This window comes from Ruditapes philippinarum, unplaced genomic scaffold, assembly GCF_026571515.1.
Source record: "Ruditapes philippinarum isolate M1 unplaced genomic scaffold, ASM2657151v2 ctg3237_1_1_1_1, whole genome shotgun sequence".
Taxonomy (NCBI): Eukaryota; Metazoa; Mollusca; class Bivalvia; order Venerida; family Veneridae; genus Ruditapes; species Ruditapes philippinarum.
The window spans coordinates 83,387-103,933 of record NW_026866022.1 but is presented as its reverse complement, the minus strand read 5'-3'; positions in this window follow the sequence as shown (position 1 = coordinate 103,933).

Genomic DNA, 20,547 nt, shown 5'->3' with positions numbered 1-20,547 from the left:
GTTCCGTCATTTATGGTCTAAATGTATAATTAACCCTATTCCAAAATCGTCTACAACTGATAAAAAGACCCAATGTCCGTATAGAGGTATTTCTTGGGTCATCGATGTATAAACTGTATGTCAAGTTTAAATAGTAGACTCACCAAATGGGGCAGAAGCTAATGAATCTTTACAGATGAGCAAAATGGTTTTAGAAAAAAACAGAAGCACGAAGATCATATCATGTCTTTTTACATACTATTCTCGATACCAAAAAAAATCTCGTAAAATCTTACTTTTTGTGCTTTTATCGATTTAGGAAAGCGTATGATACTATAAAATAGAAATATCCTATGGAACAGACTTGGATGAATTGGTATTAGGAGTAATAAATGTTAATAGCTTTAAGTCCCTTTACAATCGTTTCCGCTTGTGTAAGGATAAATTCATGTAGAACAGACTGGTTTATGTAGATGTGGCTTTAAGACAAGGCTGTATATTGTCCTCCTCTTGTTTTTTAATTTCTTCATTAACGATTTTTATCAATTTATCCTAAAATCGTTTGGGAAATTGGAGTACCGATCGATGCTGAAAAAGCTCTGTATAAATGCTGTAATGAATGATTATGTTTGTATTGCTGGCTTGAATCCGCAGACGACCCCTTCAGTTATTATTATTGCCTTAAGTAATTTTGGTGTGGTTGTACAAATGACATGCAAATTAATGCCAACAAAAGCAATGTTGTTCCATTTTAGACGCAAAAATTCCGTAGTACGCGCAACCGTTACCAATTCAAGTTGCGGTTCCCAGTAAATTTAAGCATATGTTGATAGATATATATCGTATCTGGGTTTGCTTTTTCATGAACATTTGGATCTTTTAGTGAACTGTTAAAACTTGGCCCAGAATGCAAGTTGAGCGTTAGGTTTGCTTATTGCAAAATCTAAAAGTTTAGTAAGTACCCATACAATGTTTTCACGGAAACTATTGAACAAAATAGTTTTGGCCTGTTAAAGTTTACAGTGCTCCTTTATGGGGGCACGTGTATATTTCATGTATTGAGCAATTTATAAATAGGGACAGCGATTCTTTCTTGGGTTGGCAAGTACACACCAAATGTTTGGCTTGTTGGTGAAATAGGATGGAAGCCACCAATAGTCCGTCAACTGAAATTTTACTGCTTTGTATTGGTTAAAGTTAGCAAATTATGGAAAGTCTAGATTTACAAAACGTATTGCACTCTGGGCGTTTATAAAGCTAATTGTACATGTAAGAACTGGTTTTTACATATAAAAATCATTTTTAATTAAGAAAAATTTGAATGTATTAAATTTATCTCTACACAATCCCATTGCTAGAACGTTTGCTACATATTGTTGAGTCTGTGTCTCTCAATAATTTATTTAATGAATTGGAAAACTAAGCTTACACAATGATTACAATGGGCGTTTTCTGGCCCTGCCGGTCGTAATAAGTTACGATTATATAAAACTATTAAGTCTGAGTATGAAAACGAACAGTACTTGTAAAATGATATTACCGCCTCTCATCGGTCCAGCATTTTGTAAGTTTAGATTAGGAGTTTTGCGCGATTCGTATGGAGACCGGCCTGTTATGAGGTCTTCTGAGCATAGAAGATAGAATTGTCCTTTTGTAAACGATAATTTCAGTTGAAAAAAGAATTACATGTTTTGTTCAGTTGTAAGGTTTATGATGATTTAAGAGTAGATTTTGTACTCTAGAGCAATAGAGCATGATAGTTTGTTCTCTGAAATGCAAGATTCTGATAAATATACTTACTTGTATTCCAATAAAAGAGCCCAAAAATGATAAGATATTGTGCCAAAACCCTGTTAAAAAATTTTTTTAGATAGACGTCGTTTTTAAACTTTGTAAAAAAAACATTACAATAGATTGTGGAATGTTTCACACATTTTTTATTACCTTATATATTTTTATTATATGGTCAGAAACCTCTTAAATGCATGTGTTTCTATTGTTGATATTCGTGCTTTTTTTATTATATGCTGATATATTGTTTTACTAGAAATAATTGTTTTATGTCTTACTTGTATAGTATTTTAACTCCATGCTTAGTTTAGATAAACTGTTCGATTTTTAATGTATTTTCTCACGACCATCTCTTATAATTCCATATGGAATGGCATTGCATTTATTTATTTTGTTTTTAAAATTATATGTATGTTTTATCATGTATATGCAATGATGAGATGTAAATAAAGATACTACTCTACTCTGTTCGATTGAAATAATAATTACTTGTGAACAATATTTTAGTGCCTATACCTTGTGACATTTATGACAAACAAATCAATACAACTTTATTTTATTTTATTCAATAGTTTTAATCTTTTTTTCTAATTACTTAATTATTTTTAACCCCCTCATTCTTGTGAGTAACACATGCTTGTTTTAACGTGAAAAATACTATTTCGACACTTATTATACGAATGATTTTTGATTGTTTTGGGTTTTACGTCATGTAGTAATATCAGCTGATTAGCTAGTTTATAATATATGCACATTGCGCATGCTCAATAACATGTCTAACCAGTACCTCGATGTTAGGGATTTTGGGAGAATAAATTTACATCTTGTAGAGTATACACGTGTTTGTGTTATATCACTATTTTGTGAAGTCTACTTGATTATTATAACTCCCAACAACAAAACATGGTGCCAGAAGAAATTTAAATGGATTTTAAAAGATATTATACTGGACTTTTATCAGAACATTATAATTAAACATATAAAAAAACAACATTATTTTCAATTTAAAAATGGAATTAACGGGAATCGCACCACTATCTATTGATTGGCAATCATCTAACTTGCCAGAAGTTTTCGAAAAAATTGAAAGACATGCTAAATTAATGTTTATGGGACCATTAAAAGGAAAATCGGAGCCAGAACAAATATCGTATTTATTGCTATGGGCTGGAGATCGAGGTCGAGAAATACACTCAACATGGACAGACTTGTCCGAGGAAGACGCCAAGAAACTCGAAAAATATTTTGATCAGTTCAGGGCGCATGTGAGACCTAAACTAAATCCGATATTCGGACGCTACAAATTCTTCAATGAAATTCAAAATGAAGACAGCATAGATTCGTACATTACACGACTGCGTATCCGCCTAAGGTATTGTAATTTTAACGACACGGACGATATGATTCGTGACCGCCTAGTGTTCGGATGCAAATCAGGCAAATTAAGAGAAAGACTCATTAACGAGGGATCTTCTCTTACCTTGCATAAAGCGATACAAATAGCTCAAAGCATGGAATATGCTAAACAGCAAATGATGACCATTGGGCAGATGTCCACCACGTTCGGAACAAACCGAAACAGAACAACAGATGGCAAAAAGAAAAACAAATCAAGTGTTTTCGATGCGGAAAACTTATACAAAATATCAAAACTGTCCGGCAAAAGGGAAAAAATGTAACAATTGCGGGAAACTCAATCATTTCAAATCTGTGTGTAGATCGAACAGTGTACATGTAGTGCAAGAATTAAATAGTAAGCAAAATGACATTCACAGTGATAATGGGAAGAAGGTTAAAATCAATTTTACCAACAACCGAGAAACAATAACTCCCACAATGCTGCAGTTCAGAAAATGAGAAATGACAAATTGATCCAAAAGTCATATTACGATAAAGGGTCAAAATCTCTCCCCAAATTAAATGTAGGTGATTCGTGCAGAATTCAAAAAGGTAAAACATGGGAACCAGCCGTGATCATCGCAATTCATGGTGACAGGTCTTACAGTGTAAAAACTGAGGATAATTCAATTTGCAGACGAAATAGGCGTTTTCTCCACAAAACCCGGGAAAACTATGCAAATTCTGCAGAATCATTTAAACTAGATATAACCCATTATGAGCAAAATCATTCATCAGAATAAATTCAATATCGCATTCACAGCCTAAATGTCGGGAAGTAATTATTTCAGCCGTTCCCACATTCTCTACCCCAAACAAAAATGTAGACAATAATTTACCTTATCGCATACGCAGTGGTCGAGAAGTGAAAGCTAATAAGTTTTACTATGAGAAACAATGGTTTACAAAATAATTAAAATTAATGCATAAAAATGTACATATTCATGGAGATATTAAATGCTCGAACATTTTGCAGAAAATAAGAGATTGTTAAAAAAATTACTCATGAATTGTTTAGTATTTATATTATCATTATTTTTTATTGCAAAATTTAATTCTTATTTTTAAAAGAAGGGAGATGTAGTAATATCAGCTGATTAGCTAGTTTATAAGGTAGCAAGACACCTCACTCCCCAGACACTTCACCCCTCAAATTTCGAAGACACTTCACCCCTTAAGACACTTCACCCCCCAAAATCAGTAAGACACTTCACCCCTCATCCATTTTTTTCTATAAAGTAAATAAAACAAGTTGTCAACAACGAAATGCTTATATATGTTTATATTTATTATTTTTAGTAGATCTATTATTTGATTAAAAATTTTGCTTATTACCTTTATTTTTACTAAGTTTAAAGCTGATATAGGTAAACTGGTTGTATTGCCAAATAATATATCACAGCACTTTCATCCATTAAGTGTTTATTGCATGTCACCTTGTTAATTCAACATGTTGATTAGTATCGGTTGTTTATTCAACGGTTATCTCACAATTGATTAATCGGTTGCTTTATAAAATATAGTAAATATAAGTTATTTATCATCATTATCAGACACAATTACCCTGCATTTAATACAAAGATCATTCATAATGTCAATTATTAAACAAATAAATAGCACCAGTTATGTAAATTAAGCACAAGGTTAAAGCACAAACCATCACCAAATGAAAGTAACTCAATGATTATTATATGGTAAGGATCAAACTGAAAACAAACTTATAATTAAAGTACCAAAACTTCAAGAATTAAATCAACTCAAAATTTATTAGACAATGGGTTAAAACAATAAACATACTCAATCACTATTGAATGTATTTAACATAATCTACATAAATAATTGTTAAACACAAAATAAAAAATACGAGGGGTAAAGTGTCTCTATCAAATTTCTTAAAATGAGGGGTGAACTGTCTGAGCGGTGAAGTGTCTGCAAAAAAGGGCCTAGGGTGAAGTGTCTGGAGGTGAAGTGTCTGTAAGCCGTTTAAAATATATGCACATTGCGCATGCTCAATAACATGTCTAGCCAGTACCTCGATGTTAGGGATTTTAGGAGAATAAATTTACATCTTGTAGAGTATACACGTGTTTATCACTATTTTGTGAAGTCTACTTGATTATTATAACTCCCAACAACAAAACAAAGTATACGACACATTTTTGCTCAAAACACAATGTAAAAAAATCAAAACAAAATCTATTATTTCAGAATGCTTTTCTTTGGTAAGTATGTAACGTTTAGACATTTCTACTCAGCTTGTTTTCATTGCTAAAATGATTTTGTGTAACTTATTTAACTATTATGTTATTTGTTTATATTGCGACAATGTATTTTAGTTTACGGTACTTTACAATATACGTTTGGTATACGTATTTTCAATGAACGTTTGAAATCATATAATGTAATAATCGTCTCAGTGATAGTGATCATTCTAATCAGCCAATGAAAATAAAGTCATGCTTGAGCGATCATCTCAGCAGGTATAAATACGGCGATTAAAGCAAAATTATTCAGTCTGCAGAGAATTCACCGGGACCAGGTTACTTTATGTAATTGAAGCCTCGCTTCATACATAGAGGAGGATAATTTCGTCTACCTAACTGAAGCCTAGCTTCATAGGTAGAAAAAGAAAGAATTGGCAAAAACTAAATACCCTTGTTTATCCAATTGAAGCCTAGCTTCATGGATATAGTGTCGTTATGTTTTAGTTGTGAAAATTATATTTGACTCTGGGGTACTTATAGATCTCCACATTTTCTGAAAGCCTCGCTATCAGGGAATTGGTAACATATAGGTATTAAAAATCCAGAGGTATACTAATAACAAATAAGTTTTGTATAGATAAAATAGTTGGAACTTTGTTATAGATCCCTACCAGCAGCTTATCTTCCTATCTAATAGAAGCCTCGCTTCATAGATAGGGAGGTGGTTGCTGGACTATAGGAAATTATCGGGTTGCAGCGTGATATCTATAGTTTTCAATAATGTTATAGTGCTATATTGTAAACATCATCTTTACTATATTGAGCCTTTTTGAGAATTTAATAGTGTATTTCGGAGTGTTAATTCAAGCTGATTGTTTATGATATATGATAATTTCATAATCATTTGTATCTAATCAAACGGCAGGTAGCCCAAAGAAAAATTTATTATATATTCGTTGTACATCCGCTCGGTACACGTTACAAAAATTGGTGGCAGCGACGTTGGGATAATATAGAAAAAAACACCATTATCTAGACTCACATGTTAAAATAAATTTCCATTAAAATGGCTGAGAGTAAAGATTACAAAGAGCTTACAATGTTACACGAAAAACTCAGAGAACTTCAGCACCAAAATGCAGCTTTGAAATTGCAAAATGAGATATCGGTACTTGAAAGGCAGATAGACAGTATGCAGTTATCTTTTCAAAATCAATATGACTCAAACTATGAAGACAAACAAACGTCAACACCTAAAGTTTTGACAAGAAAATATGCAACACCACTTTCAGAAAGAAAGCGACGGTTATTACCACCGACTCCAGATAAAAAGCCCTTTTGAAATAGAACGTGACCTATAAACTCAAAATTCAAAACGAAGTGTTATGATGAAGCAAGCTACGTATGATGGAACTAGCTCATGGATAGACTATAAAAAGCATTTTGAAGGCATGTTCAGAAATTTAATCAATGGACAAACAAAGAAAAAAGGTCTTTATTTATCTGTTTCATTAAAGGTCAAGCTCAGGGTGTATTTGGCAATCTGACAAGCAAATCACCAAATTATGATGAACTTGTATTAGCTTATAGAAGAAAGGTTTTCACCACCCAATCAAACTGAATTATATAGAACTCCCAATCTACGTGAGAGAAGACAAAAAGCTACAGAATCTTTATTCTGAGATTGGGACAGGACATTAGACGTTTGACTAATTTAGCATATCAATCAGGCACCATCAGATGTAAAAGAGACTTTAGCGAAAGAACAATTTATAGATTCTTTAGTTAACTCGGAGATGAGGCTTAGAATTAAACAAGCTCGTTCCTACTAGCTTGAATGAAGCAGTAAGACACGCTGTTGAGCTTGAGGCTTTCAACAGGGCAGAACGAAGATCCCATGAAACTCGTGGTTTATTAAGAAAACTAAATTCTGAACGAATTATGATAGTCCGAAAATCAAGATGACAAATTAGATAGGCCTGATAAAATTAGTAGAGGAAATGAAGAATATGTTAGCAATGTTTCGACGCCAAAATAATTTTAAAACTTTTGATAAAAGAAACATAGATACATCCCAGCGAAATCAAAATAATAGAATGTCTTCAAGAACATTTGCTTATGGGTCAAATACAAATAGTTTGAATTGTTATGAGTGTGGTAAGAAAGGTCATGATAAATACAATTGTCAAAAATTCATTAGGAGATCAAAACGAAGAATTGATGTGTTAGAGAAAGATTGTGAAAGTTTGTCTAATTCGTGTGGTTCAGAGTTATTTGTTGAAGTTACAATAAATGGAATCAAAGCTAATTGTTTAATTGATACTGGTGCAACATTTTCAATTATTTCTTCAAGTTTTATAGATAGATGTCAGTTTCCAGTAAATTTAGAACCGTTTGAAACAAACATTGTAAATGCCTCTGGAAAACCTTTAGAAATAAAAGGTAGGACACATTTAGATATTAAATTGAATGATGAAATTTCGACAAATCCTTTTATAGTTTCTGACATAGAAGGAGATGCAATATTAGGATTAAATTTTATGACAGCAAGACATATTGTAATAGATGTTCGAATAATCAGTTTGACAGCCAATGGTGGTAAAAAGATACAAATGAAATGTAAAGGTCCGATAGGTTGTAACCGTGTGATTTGTTATTTTTGTGGAATGAAATTAAAAAAGAAAGATTATGTAAGACAGCACTGTAGAAGAATACATAGTTCTGGAAATATAAATATAAATGAGATTCGAAGTGTGTGTATGCCAAATCTAATTGTTAGAGCAGCTTAAAACATATTTTGTAAGTTCATGCGGGGCGCATGTAAAACGGAGGCGGTGGGTAGTGTAACGTTTAGACATTTCTACTCAGCTTGTTTTCATTGTCTAAAATGATTTTGTGTAACTTATTTAACTATTATGTTATTTGTTTTATTTGCGACAATGTATTTTAGTTTACGGTACTTTACAATATACGTTTGGTATACGTATTTTAATGAAGTTTGAAACATCATATAATGTAAATAATCGTCTCAGTGATAAGTGATCATTCTAATCAGCCAATGAAAATAAAGTCCATGCTTGAGCGATCATCTCAGCAGGTATAAATACGGCGATTAAAAGCAAAATTATTCAGTCTGCAGAGGAATTCACCGGGACCAGGTTACTTTATGTAATTGAAGCCTCCGCTTCATACATAGGAGGAGGATAATTTCGTCTACCTAACTGAAGCCTAGCTTCATAGGTAGAGAAAGAAGAATTGGCAAAAAAACTAAAAATACCCCCTTGTTTAACCAAAAATTGAAGCCTTAGGCTTCAATGATTATAGTGGTCGTTTAATAGTTTTAGTTGTGAAAAAATTAATATTTGAACTCTGGGTACTTTAGATCTCCACATTTTCTGAAAGCCCTCGCTATCAGGGGAATTGGTTTAAAATATAGGTTCATTAAAAATCCAAGGTATTTACTTTAATAACAAATAAAATTTTGTATATTAGAATAAAATTAACGTTGGAAAAAAACTTTTTAATTTTAGACATCCCTACCAGCAGCTTCTTCTTCCTATCTAATAGAGAAACCTCGCTTTCATAGATAGGGAGGTGGTTGCTGGACTATGGAAATTATCGGGTTGCAGCGGAATCTATGGGTTTTCAAAAAAATGTTATAGTGCTATATTGTAAACATCATCTTTACTATATTGAGCCTTTTTGAGAATTTAATAGTGTATTTCGGAGTGTTAATTCAAGCTGATTGTTTATGATATATGATAATTTCATAATCATTTGTATCTAATCAAACGGCAGGTAGCCCAAAGAAAAATTTATTATATATTCGTTGTACATCCGCTCGGTACACGTTACAAGTAAAGGACAATTTTTAGTGTTGTGGGGCCTTTATGAATCGCGCATGCGCAGTAGAATTGAAGAAAAATTCAGTATGGCGGAGGTCAGTCCCGGATAACCTTTTTCTTACAATTTGAAGAAATTGATGTAAGTATCCTTTTAAATTTTTTAGCCGTTAAAGTTTTTATGTTTGATTTCTGAAAAAAGAAAAAGATTACTCCAAAGAAAAAAAATTAAAAGTGCCAACAAAAAATTCAAAATTTTCCAAATTTAAAAAGAAAGAAAAGGGGAAAAATTGGGGGAAATTTCCCGGGGAAGACCCTTAATAACCCGGGTAAAGAAACATATCCGCGGAAAATGTTTTTAAATTTCCGGATATGACCTATATTTTACAAAGTAATTATTTTTTATTAATTTTTCTTGATACGGTGTTTTATAATAATAAAATGAGGCAATATCTGGTCTTCGTCCCCTGGGGGACAATGCACTTTTCAAGTTGATCTGGAGCGCTTGCTTTAAATTTGACAAAGCTGAACTTGGCCGAATATTGGTTGTCAAGAGTAACGTTATGTCAGCATTTTCCGTGAAGCAATTTGATTGGATCAAAGTATTACATTAATAATCGGTATATTCCGTAAAATAAAAAAATCATACCTGAACTTACTAATTCTGTAAGCTTCTATGCTGGTATATCCTTATTTCCCTGTTTAAATTATCATATCGTCTGTTAGTGATGTTAACTTAAATGCATATAAAGACAGGTCTACTATATAATGTCCACTATGAAAAAGTCTAAATAGCGCTAAAAAAAAATGATTTGACGCGGCGCGGTCACGTGCCAAACCCATTCTATAAATATTTCAGGATTAAGTCCATTTACATAAACAAATGCTGATATAAGTATTCTCTGAAAATGATTTAAATTTGGAGTCCAGAAATATCTCCTGATTGAATGTGGCCATTGATTTGCTGGTCCAATGATATCTTGAATTATTGACCATTGTGTGTAATTTTAAGGTAAGTAATAAAATTATGAATTTTTTTTTTTTTTTTTTTTTTTGCAATTACAGATACAGATGCCCAATTCCAGAACCTTCTCCTGGTTCTTTAGCGTGCCAAGTGTTTAAGCACCCATACACGGGACCTCGATTAAAAGTCTCATCCGAAAGACTGATTAGTAATTTAGTTGGCCAGCCTGGGAATCGAACCCACAATGTAGAGATTACAAGTCTCGCGCTCTTACCGTTTGAGCTATGGGGGCTGGCATAAGATATAGCAAATAGAATATACATTTTATGCACGTGTGTGTAATTATACTGCTTAATCATGCGATAGTAACTTCAAAAAATCAAACTTGACGAAGATTGCCGCGTTGTTACGATTTATACTGTAGGTGGCGACGCCTATTTGCTGAAATGTCAATAAGCGTCTGAGTGACCCTGATCAGGGAAATACATATGTGTACACTGTCACTGAAATACACACTAAAATGTTACTGTCCCCCGGGGGACAAAGACCGGATATTGCCTAAAATGATTTTGTAAACATGTAAAATATCGTTAAATTTGGTCCATAAATAAAAAAGTTACCGTTATGCCTTATTCTCATCGATTCGTGCCTTCTCATCGATTCGTGACCTAAATAATTGTCTGGTATAAATACTTCTGCAAGGACATACACCATCTGAAAACTACACAAGTTTTATTAGACACTGGATTTGACAATTCTATCCAATCAAAATGCGTAATTGAACAGGTGTAAATGACCTTACCGTACAATCAGCTGGTGACCTAATTGTCTGTGAAATTAGGTGCTACCTATGGCAAGGAAAGCTCTTATGATTTATGATTTAAGCATAACATGTTTAGTGTACATGTTAACCAGATCTATCATGCAATTTGTTAATAAGTCAATGCAGGTATTTTGTACCGTAAACAGAAACAAATAAATTGGTGGTGTTCAACCTATCATCGGAAGAGGGACCACGGCACTGCGCATGCTTCGGCGTTTGGAAAATCCCGTCTGCCATTTCCTGTTAACCTCTAATCACATATGTTGTTTTTACATTATTTTTAATGTGCTAATTTATCAAAAAAAATTTAAAAGTATCTTTACATTTATCATCGTTACTATAAGTTCTTATGAATGAAATGAATGTTTAATTTCTGATTTTGTACATCATTCTTTCACCGGAAGTGTTATTAAGCATGCATCTGCTAGCAATAGTCTGAATTATGTAGACGCTCATGAAAAGCGCTGTGATATCTACATTTAGCTCAAAAGGATATCAAAATGGCGGCGACCAGTTAACTAAGGATTTTTTCACAGCTCATTTGGTATAGGATATATATATTTTTGAAATTTTCGTTTACTTTAATTTGATTTTATTTGAATTGATACGTGTCATACATGTTATCTTAGAGAGCTTCAGCCCTTGCGGGGCCTTTGGGCCCGCTCGGACTTTCTACGTATTCGAATAACCTTCTATAAAAATCATATACGTGGCGGACAGGAGATACGGAATATAACTTAAATTTTAATATGAAATTAGGCAAAGCTTATGAACGGGAAGTTGTTAAAAATTCCTTTCATTCTTTCTGTTTTAAAGGTGTCATTCGGTATTACATGCACCGCTTACGTTTTCACTCGGAACACTCGACGATTATCATTTATCCGAAAAGTTGAGATTTGTTCCGTTATCGGAATACCCCGCCTTTTATCATTGAGTTACATTGTAAATGGCGGCGCCGGACTAGAACTGACACTGAAAATTTCATTGATAGGTATAGAATTCTATATATTTTTTAATTGTTTTTTATTTGATTTTCTTTTAAATATACACATGTAGTCTATAGCCGGGCAAGCCAAAGCCCGGACCCGCTTTGCGGGCCCGGTCTTTGACTTCCCCGTATAAATTAATTATTGTGTCGCCTTGAAAAAGGCGACATATAGGGGTTACTTTTATCGGCGGCATCGTTGTCAGTGGCCCCTTAAGCTTGTCCGGAGCATAAGTCAGTCATTATAAGTCGGATTGACTTCAAACTTGGTATGCATGCTTCTTACAATGACCAGAAGTGCAGTGCACAAGAACTGGTACTCTGCACTTCTTATTTTTTGAGTTATTGCCCTTTGTTAATTTTCATACTTTATTTTTGTCCGGGACATTTCTCCTAAAGTATAAAATCTATGGACTTGAAACTTAATAGGATGATAGATCTCATTAAGAAGAAGTGCAGTGCATAAGAACTGTACTTTGCATTTCTTATTTTTTGAGTTATTGCCCTTTGTTAATTTTCATACTTTATTTTTGTCCGGGCCATTTCTCCTAAAGTATAAAAGCTATGGACATGAAACTTCATAGGATGATAGATCTCATTAAGAAGAAGTGCAGTGCATAAGAACTGGTACTCTGCATTTCTTATTTTTTGAGTTATTGCCCTTTGTTAATTTTCATACTTTATTTTTGTCCAGGCCATTTCTCGTAAAGTATAAAAGCTACGGACATGAAACTTTATAGGATGATAGATCTCATTAAGAAGAAGTGCAGTGCCAAAGAACTGGTACTCTGCATTTCTTATTTTTTGAGTTATTGCCCTTGTTAATCCTTTTATTTTTGTCTGGGCCATTTCTCCTAAAGTATAAAATCTATGGACTTGAAACTTCATAGGATGAAAGATCTCATTAAGAAGAAGTGCAGTGCATAAGAACTGGTACTCTGCATTTCTTATTTTTTGAGTTATTGCCCGTTGTTTATTTTCATACTTTATTTTTGTCCGGGCCATTTCTCCTAAAGTATAAAAGCTATGGACATGAAACTTCATAGGGATGATAGATCTCATTAAGAAGAAGTGCAGTGCACAAGAACTGGTACTATCTGCATTTTATTTTTGGAGTTATGGCCCGTAATTCAAACTATTTTGCCAGGCCATTTCAAAATAAAAAAGCTTTAGACTGAAACTAATAGGATGAAGATTAGAAAGAAGTGCATGCACAGAAACGCCTTCTGCAGTTTTATGATTTAGGCCCATTGTGATTCAAATTCATTGTCCGCCATTTCCCAACATAATTGTTCACACGACACATCCGACTCGCGGAGTTCTAATATCAAATAAATCCGATACAAGATGTTATAAAAGAAATTACATCAAAATAATTAAATTGGGCATAATAAAAAACTATAATAATTTTGTTTTATAAAAAACATATCCGTGAAGAAACAGAAATACCGATATGACTTATCTATATAAATTAATATCTTAAAATTTTCTCGACATTTAAAAAATATTTTACATGCAAAATATGTTAAATTTGGTCCATCAATAAAAAAGTTATGAGTTATATTCAAAATTAATAATTCTTTTTATGAATTTTTTCTCGATACGATATACCGTAATAATTCTATTTAGCGCCCGGGCTTTTATCAGAATCATAGACTTTTTGAAAGTTGGGGATGATGTGCACAATTTAAGATGTAAAGTGAACTTTGATATCAGCTGACCTAGATTTTGACAAAGTGTCTGTGTTGTCCTTAGATGTACAGTCATGAAATTTAGGCCATGTGAAATATGACTTTCACTACCAAATTCACTGGACTCATCTGCATTGATAGATTCCTACTCTCATCTTTTATTTGAATAACAATAGTGTTACGAGCCAGGCGTAACGAGAAAGAAAAGCCAGCAACAAACTTGTAACAATAACAAATTTATTACAGAAAAATTATTAAAGAAAAATAAAATAACAAATTATGTTTACAAATACCTGAATCCAAATAAAAATTACAAATGCTAACGTCGATCTGAAGATCCCTTTTCAATAGCACAGTTAAATCCAAAGTTAAATCCAAGAACACTTAAGAATAAAATTCCCCACAATAAATCCACAAGAAATAATTAATAATCAAAGCTCCAAAAACATAATTCCCAATTAATAATACTTCCAAGTAATATTGAATGACTTAAAAAAGACACTGAGACTAAAAATAACTGATAACTTAAAATATTAATCGAAAATGTCTCCTTAATATAATTAACAAGAAGTTCCAAAAGTCTAATTTCTCAAAATCATAACAGCAACTTCAACAATAAAGAATCATCCAGAACGTTTCTATCTAAATATAATGCAGTAGTTTCTACCAACAGTAAGAACCTTCTAGTAGCATACATATCTTACTGTCTAGAAATAGAAACAATGATTAATATGGAAATACCAACTGGTCAGATATAAATATATACATTAATATTTTGCATACATAACACTTCTCCTCTTCAAAGAAAAGACAATATGAAGAAAAATTTCTTACATAAATTCAAACGAATGAAACTAACAAATAACACAGGAGAAATTTAAACATTTTAACATTCAATAATTGTATCACAATATCAATACAACAACACCAAAAAAAAAATATAACCAATCAATCATATAAATTTTAATTAAAATACTGCAAATACAGTTTAGACACGTGAAAGTCATCAGGGCATCAAATTTCTTCCCCTATTGCTAATGTCAAGACTATATCGCAAAAATAGACTCCACTCAACAACCTGATTTTGTTTAAGTTATGCAATAAAGGAGGGGATTGTGACACTGAAGCACAACAACAGCAACTTTCGAAGAAGTATATAAACTTCAAAACTGTAATAGCAAGAAGTAATAGCAAGGCAAACTCTTTCTCTGAGAGTAGATAATTTCCTGATGTCATAAACTTTTAGAAAATACAAACAATGGTCAACACCATCTGTTCTATCTTGGATCAATACACGTTCAGCACCTATTCACTACATCTACAGCTAACTTTAAAAAGTTGTTTATTAAAATCTTGTGCCAAGAGAACGTGGTCAATCTCTAGGTATGCTTTAAGCGTCGAATGCCCATTTGAACACTGTCAATTCCAAATCGAATTTGGTTCTTTCTTAGCAAATTTGTCAATCGTCATCATAACCGAAAAATTATTACAAAAATTTACGATAATACCTGCCATACCAAAAAATCGCCATCAGTGTCTTTGTACAATTTGGCCAACAGCAAATCTCAGAAAGATACTTTGACCTTAGCTTCTATTGTTTAAAACTTCCCCTTCCCAGCTAAAAACATTCTACAACAAAGTTAAAAATGCATACAAAATTCACACTTTTTGCCAAAGATTAACGTCAATAGCATCAACTAAGTCGGGTCGAAGAAATGCTCCGATAGTTGAGTGTTCCTCCCATTCATCAAGAGATATTGCGTCATCAAGTAAGCGTTCACATCCGTTACCCAGATAACCTATGTTAATAAGTCCTCTGAAAGATGCCTGTGATTTTTCATAACCAAATCGGCATAACTTTATATTGATAACAGAGCCGTCTGGTGTTCAGAAGGCTGATATCCTTAGCTCACCAGAAGTGGAACTTGCCAGTAACCTTAGAAACAAACTTTGTTACAGTACTTTGCTTTTTCCTCACAATTTTTATATCATCAATCAAATTCGCTTGAATATAAAAGAATCAGTTTTTTTTACATCGATCACTTACGAAATCTGTTAACACATCTATATTCATTTGAAATTCGTACAAGAATAGCATGGAGACTGTAATGCTTGACTTGTTCAATAACAGTCAAATCCAAGTAAATACTGACTTTTGCTTATACTTTTGTTTACATGATTTTTCTACTATGGCATGCTGTTTTATTGTGTCAGATTCAAAGAATGAACTCAATGATGGTATTTTTGTCCAGTCGTCGGAATATCAGAAAAAATGTTCATAATCCTATAAATAAGCTGTTTCAATCATCTCGTCGACGTTCTAATGAGCAATTTTCATTCCAATTTTTCAAGAATATCAAGTTTTCAAGCTGCGAAAGCAGATAGAACTTTTCAAACATTTCACGAACTATAATCAATGAACAGATTTGTGTTGGGGAACAGAGTTTACCAAAAGATATAGGTTACTAAATTGCTACTCGTCAAAATATCCTTAACAAATTAAACACATTTGCTTTTGCCTTTCGCCTCCCAGGAGTATTAATAATAAATTAAGTCACTGACTTTCTTTCAATAACTATAGAGGACCAAAGTTATCTTGCACTTAAGGTTTTCCAAGGTATAGGTAAAAGAGCAATACTGCACACCAGGGTAAACTTCTTTCCTGAGTCATTCTCATCAAACCTTTGAAATTCATTACTTGTTTGATTAATTAACCTACTAACTCCAACGATGCGTTAGTCACTTAATTCGAAAATCTGATACATACTGAAGCAAATTAAAGAATTCATTTCAAGACAGAATCTCTTTAGAAAGTTTTAAGGGTCCTCGACAGTGGTACCAAATACTAATTCAAAGGGCTGAAGCCAAATATCCTGAACACGATCTCTACAGCAAATTAACAAAAAATGGACCTCATCCCAGAGTCTTTTTTTCATGGTCAAAACAATATGACCTAATCAATTTAGATCCGTGAAACTTCTAATGCACCTGACTTCAGGGTATAAGCTGAGAGGACCCTATATGATAATCCTAACCGGCGACCCTGGAAAATACCAGACAATAAAATTGACCTTGATCAGACTGACTGATAGGTAAGAATACCAACAAAAGCTTGAAAAACGTATCACAAGAGCCCTTAAGCAATATTTGACATTTAATATCCTTAAGGAATAGCTTCAGGGAAGCGCGTAGAAGCAGAACATAAAAGTTAATAAGTACTGAGAACCTATTATTTTTGGTTAAGGACCGACACAGTCAATAATAACCTACACAAAAGTTCATTCAATAACAGGAATAGCGTAAATGAGCTTGAGGTATTGTCATGTAGGTTTTTCCAACCACTGCAAGTATGAACAATTTACATACTTAGATACATCTCTTTTACAGGCCACCCAATAAAAATGATTGAAATTTTATGTATTTTTAGTTACCACCTAATGACCTCCATGGGTGCTTCATGACCAAGCTAAAATACCTGGCGATTAGATTTTGGATCCACAATTGGTGATTAGACAGCCACCCCTCTCACAGGACATTCGGGCGCGCCCTTTCTCATTAAAAATCCCATTCTTCAATAATAACAAACAGCGGACTTGTAAAGCTTTCAATCTTCCACTTAAAAGCCTTTTGATAAAGGACCGAAACTCAGATCATTTGTTGCCTGGATAAGCGTACCATGACAGCGCGCCAGACCTGATCTTAATCTGGTGTATCAAAATCGATATTGAAAATCTGTCTGAGTTCAGGCAGGAGTAGAGTAAGAGAAAAACTTCTTTCATTATCCAAGACTCGAACCTTAAAAGATCAGCTAGTCAATATCTTGAAACAATCATTACTCTGAATGGCCTCTAGCCATGAGCTCGATAACGCACATATAGGTAAAGCAAGGAACCGCTCAAGGGTCAGGATCGCTCCAACACAAGGAGTGTCAGTACAAGTGAATAACCACTACCTTACTCCACTAATCATACCTAGCAATATACCCATAAAGGTAAAAGATCTTATTATTAGCCTACAGCCACCGCCCATGTAACCAAACTCTGAGACAAAATAAATATTATGAGGGAAAACATAGAAAAACACACTCTACACCTGAATAAGACACTGATCCAGCAAAGTCTTCTCAAACAAAGGCAGGATCGCAATAAGAAGATTGAGAAGCCCTTGCTCTAAACATTTTAATAGGAACGTAGGTGCGCAAGTATCACCGAAAGTGACACGAACCCCGAAAGGAATGTTCATTAATCTCCATAAGAATCAGACTTGGTTCTGGACCTTCAATAATTGCAGTTGTATCAAATACAAACTGAGTCAGAATCCGTGACAGTAAAGACCTGTGGGCCTCATCAAACGTTGTTGTGACTCCCCGTGTTAAAGGTAACAATCAAAATAGATCCATTTCCTCAATAATGGCATGTAGGACGAAAGGCGATTATACCTTAGTCATTCAGATGACTTGGTTGGATACTTGACTGACACTAGAATGAGCCAATAAATTACCAAACGAACATAATTAAAATGAGGGGGGACATCCCTTTAATCTAAAAAATGAGACTTTGTGGGTTTAAAGAATAATCATTCACTAAACTCAACTTCTTCTAAAGTTTCTACTGTTTTTCATTCAATAAAGATTTAACATCTGAGTGAATCACAAACGTTAAAACTCTTTCAACTAACTATAGCTGTCTAGTCTTTCATGATTCAATTTTATTTTCTTAAGATAGACACCACCGCAATCAAAAAGTTTTGCTTTTCCCTTGCAAATTCACATGGTTACCAATTTCTCTTAGAATTTCCCGAATTTTTGCCGTAGGCCTCTGGTACTAACTCATAACCTTTAGAAAATAATCTTTGAAATTATCATAATAGAGCTTTGTTCGACAGTAATTGGGATAGTCACACGACTTTACCAGTAAGACGCCTTATAAATAAGTTCCATGCTCTCTTGGGCCATTTTAAATTGCAGCAACCTGTTTCAAAAATAGAAGATAAATACTATCACTCTGCTTAGAAAGTGGAACAACTAATATTTAGTGACAATCCAAATTTGAATTTCATTAAAATCTGCATCGCTGCTCTTGATTTCTAATTCTCTCCATTCTAACTGAAATCTCTCTCCTCCTTTCTTTCTAATTTGTCTCTCTTCCCTGTATCTTTTCAAACTGCCTTTCCCTTTCTTTTTCTGCCCTTTCTTTTACTAAACAGTCCTTTTCCTTCCCTTTCTTTTTCTAACTGTTCTTTCCTCCCTTTCTTTTTTCTAACTGTAACTGCCTTTCTCCCTTTCTTTTCTAATTGCATTTGTTTCAGTATTCAAATTTAAAATTGAAAGCTTCAAGCTTCTTTTATCTTTAAATTTCTGGGTTTGTTTCAACAATCAGAGAAAAGTGCATCTTGTCCAAAAATACTCATTCATTCAACTAAATAATGAACAGAAGAATTTTTAATTTCTTGTTTACGCATTGAAGATTTAAGTTTCTAATAAATTATAAGCTTTTTTGCAAGATCGAGCAAATCAGTTCTTAGCCAAATTATATGACCTCTGGAATGTTCAGCTCTAGACAAACTTTTCTATAGCTAAATAAAAGACATGACTCTTGCCTGCTGCTGAGTTTAAACTCAGAAAGTGATGTGTTTCAAAATTTCAAAATGAAAGTACACTTAATAGATACAACATAGATATCAACTCAGATAGTAAATACGGATAATAATAAAATGTAAAATAAAAACGGTAATAATTTCCAATAATGTAGCCAAAAAGAAAATATTCAAATCCGCGGACGAGCCCCAATTTCTGTTACGACCAGGCGTAACGAGAAAAAAGCCAGCAACAAATTGTAACAAATAACAAATTTATTACAAGAAAAATATTATAAAGAAAAATAAAATAACCAAATTATTTTACAAATACCTGAATCCAAATATAAAATTACAAATGTCTAGTCCTGAAATCCTGGAATGATCCTTTTTCAATAGCACAGTTAAATCCAATTAAATCCAAGAAAGCACTTTAGAATAAATTCCCACAATAAATCCACAAGAATAATTAATAATCCAGCTCCAATAAATCATTTAATTTCCAAGTTGAATAAATACTCGCAAATATATATTGATGACTTAAAAGATCACTGATGACTAAAAAGGTAACTGATGACTTAAAAGAGTTAATGAAAATATGTCTCCTTATATATATTAACTAAGATAGTTTCCAGACAAGGTCTATTATGTTCTCAAGTAATCAAGAACCTAGCAACTTCAACAATAAAGATCATTCCAGAAGTTTCATCTAAATATAATTGCATGAAGTTTTCTACAACAGGTAAAACCTTCCTCAGTACATCACATGTAGTTTAATGTTTCTAAAAATAAAACAATGATAATATTGTGAAATACCAACTGGTCAGATATAAATATATATACATGTAATATGTTGCATACATAACAATAGATTTACACCAACTAATCTGGATAATAAGAATTAGATAGGTCAGTGATAATTATTTATGGCAATCTTTCATTGTAAATAACAAAAAACAATCTGTTTCTACACTACTGTATAGTGTTGTATTAATGCGGTGGCATAGCATTTTTCACAAATACAATCTTGTTTTTTTCTAGAAATCAAGATGGCACATGAGATACATTTAAAGAACAACAAATATACCTGGCAGTGGGCTAAGGCTTGCCTAGGCTTGGGTTAATCTTAAAGAGGGACGACTTGCGCCATTTTGTGATGACATTGGAAGACAGCAGCACAACGATATTATAAACAAAAATACAACAAACAAAGACTCCTCAACCAAACATACCATGCAGCTCCTGTCAGATAACAACTCTCCAGCCAGATCATGTCCGAGTCTCAAAAAGGGATAT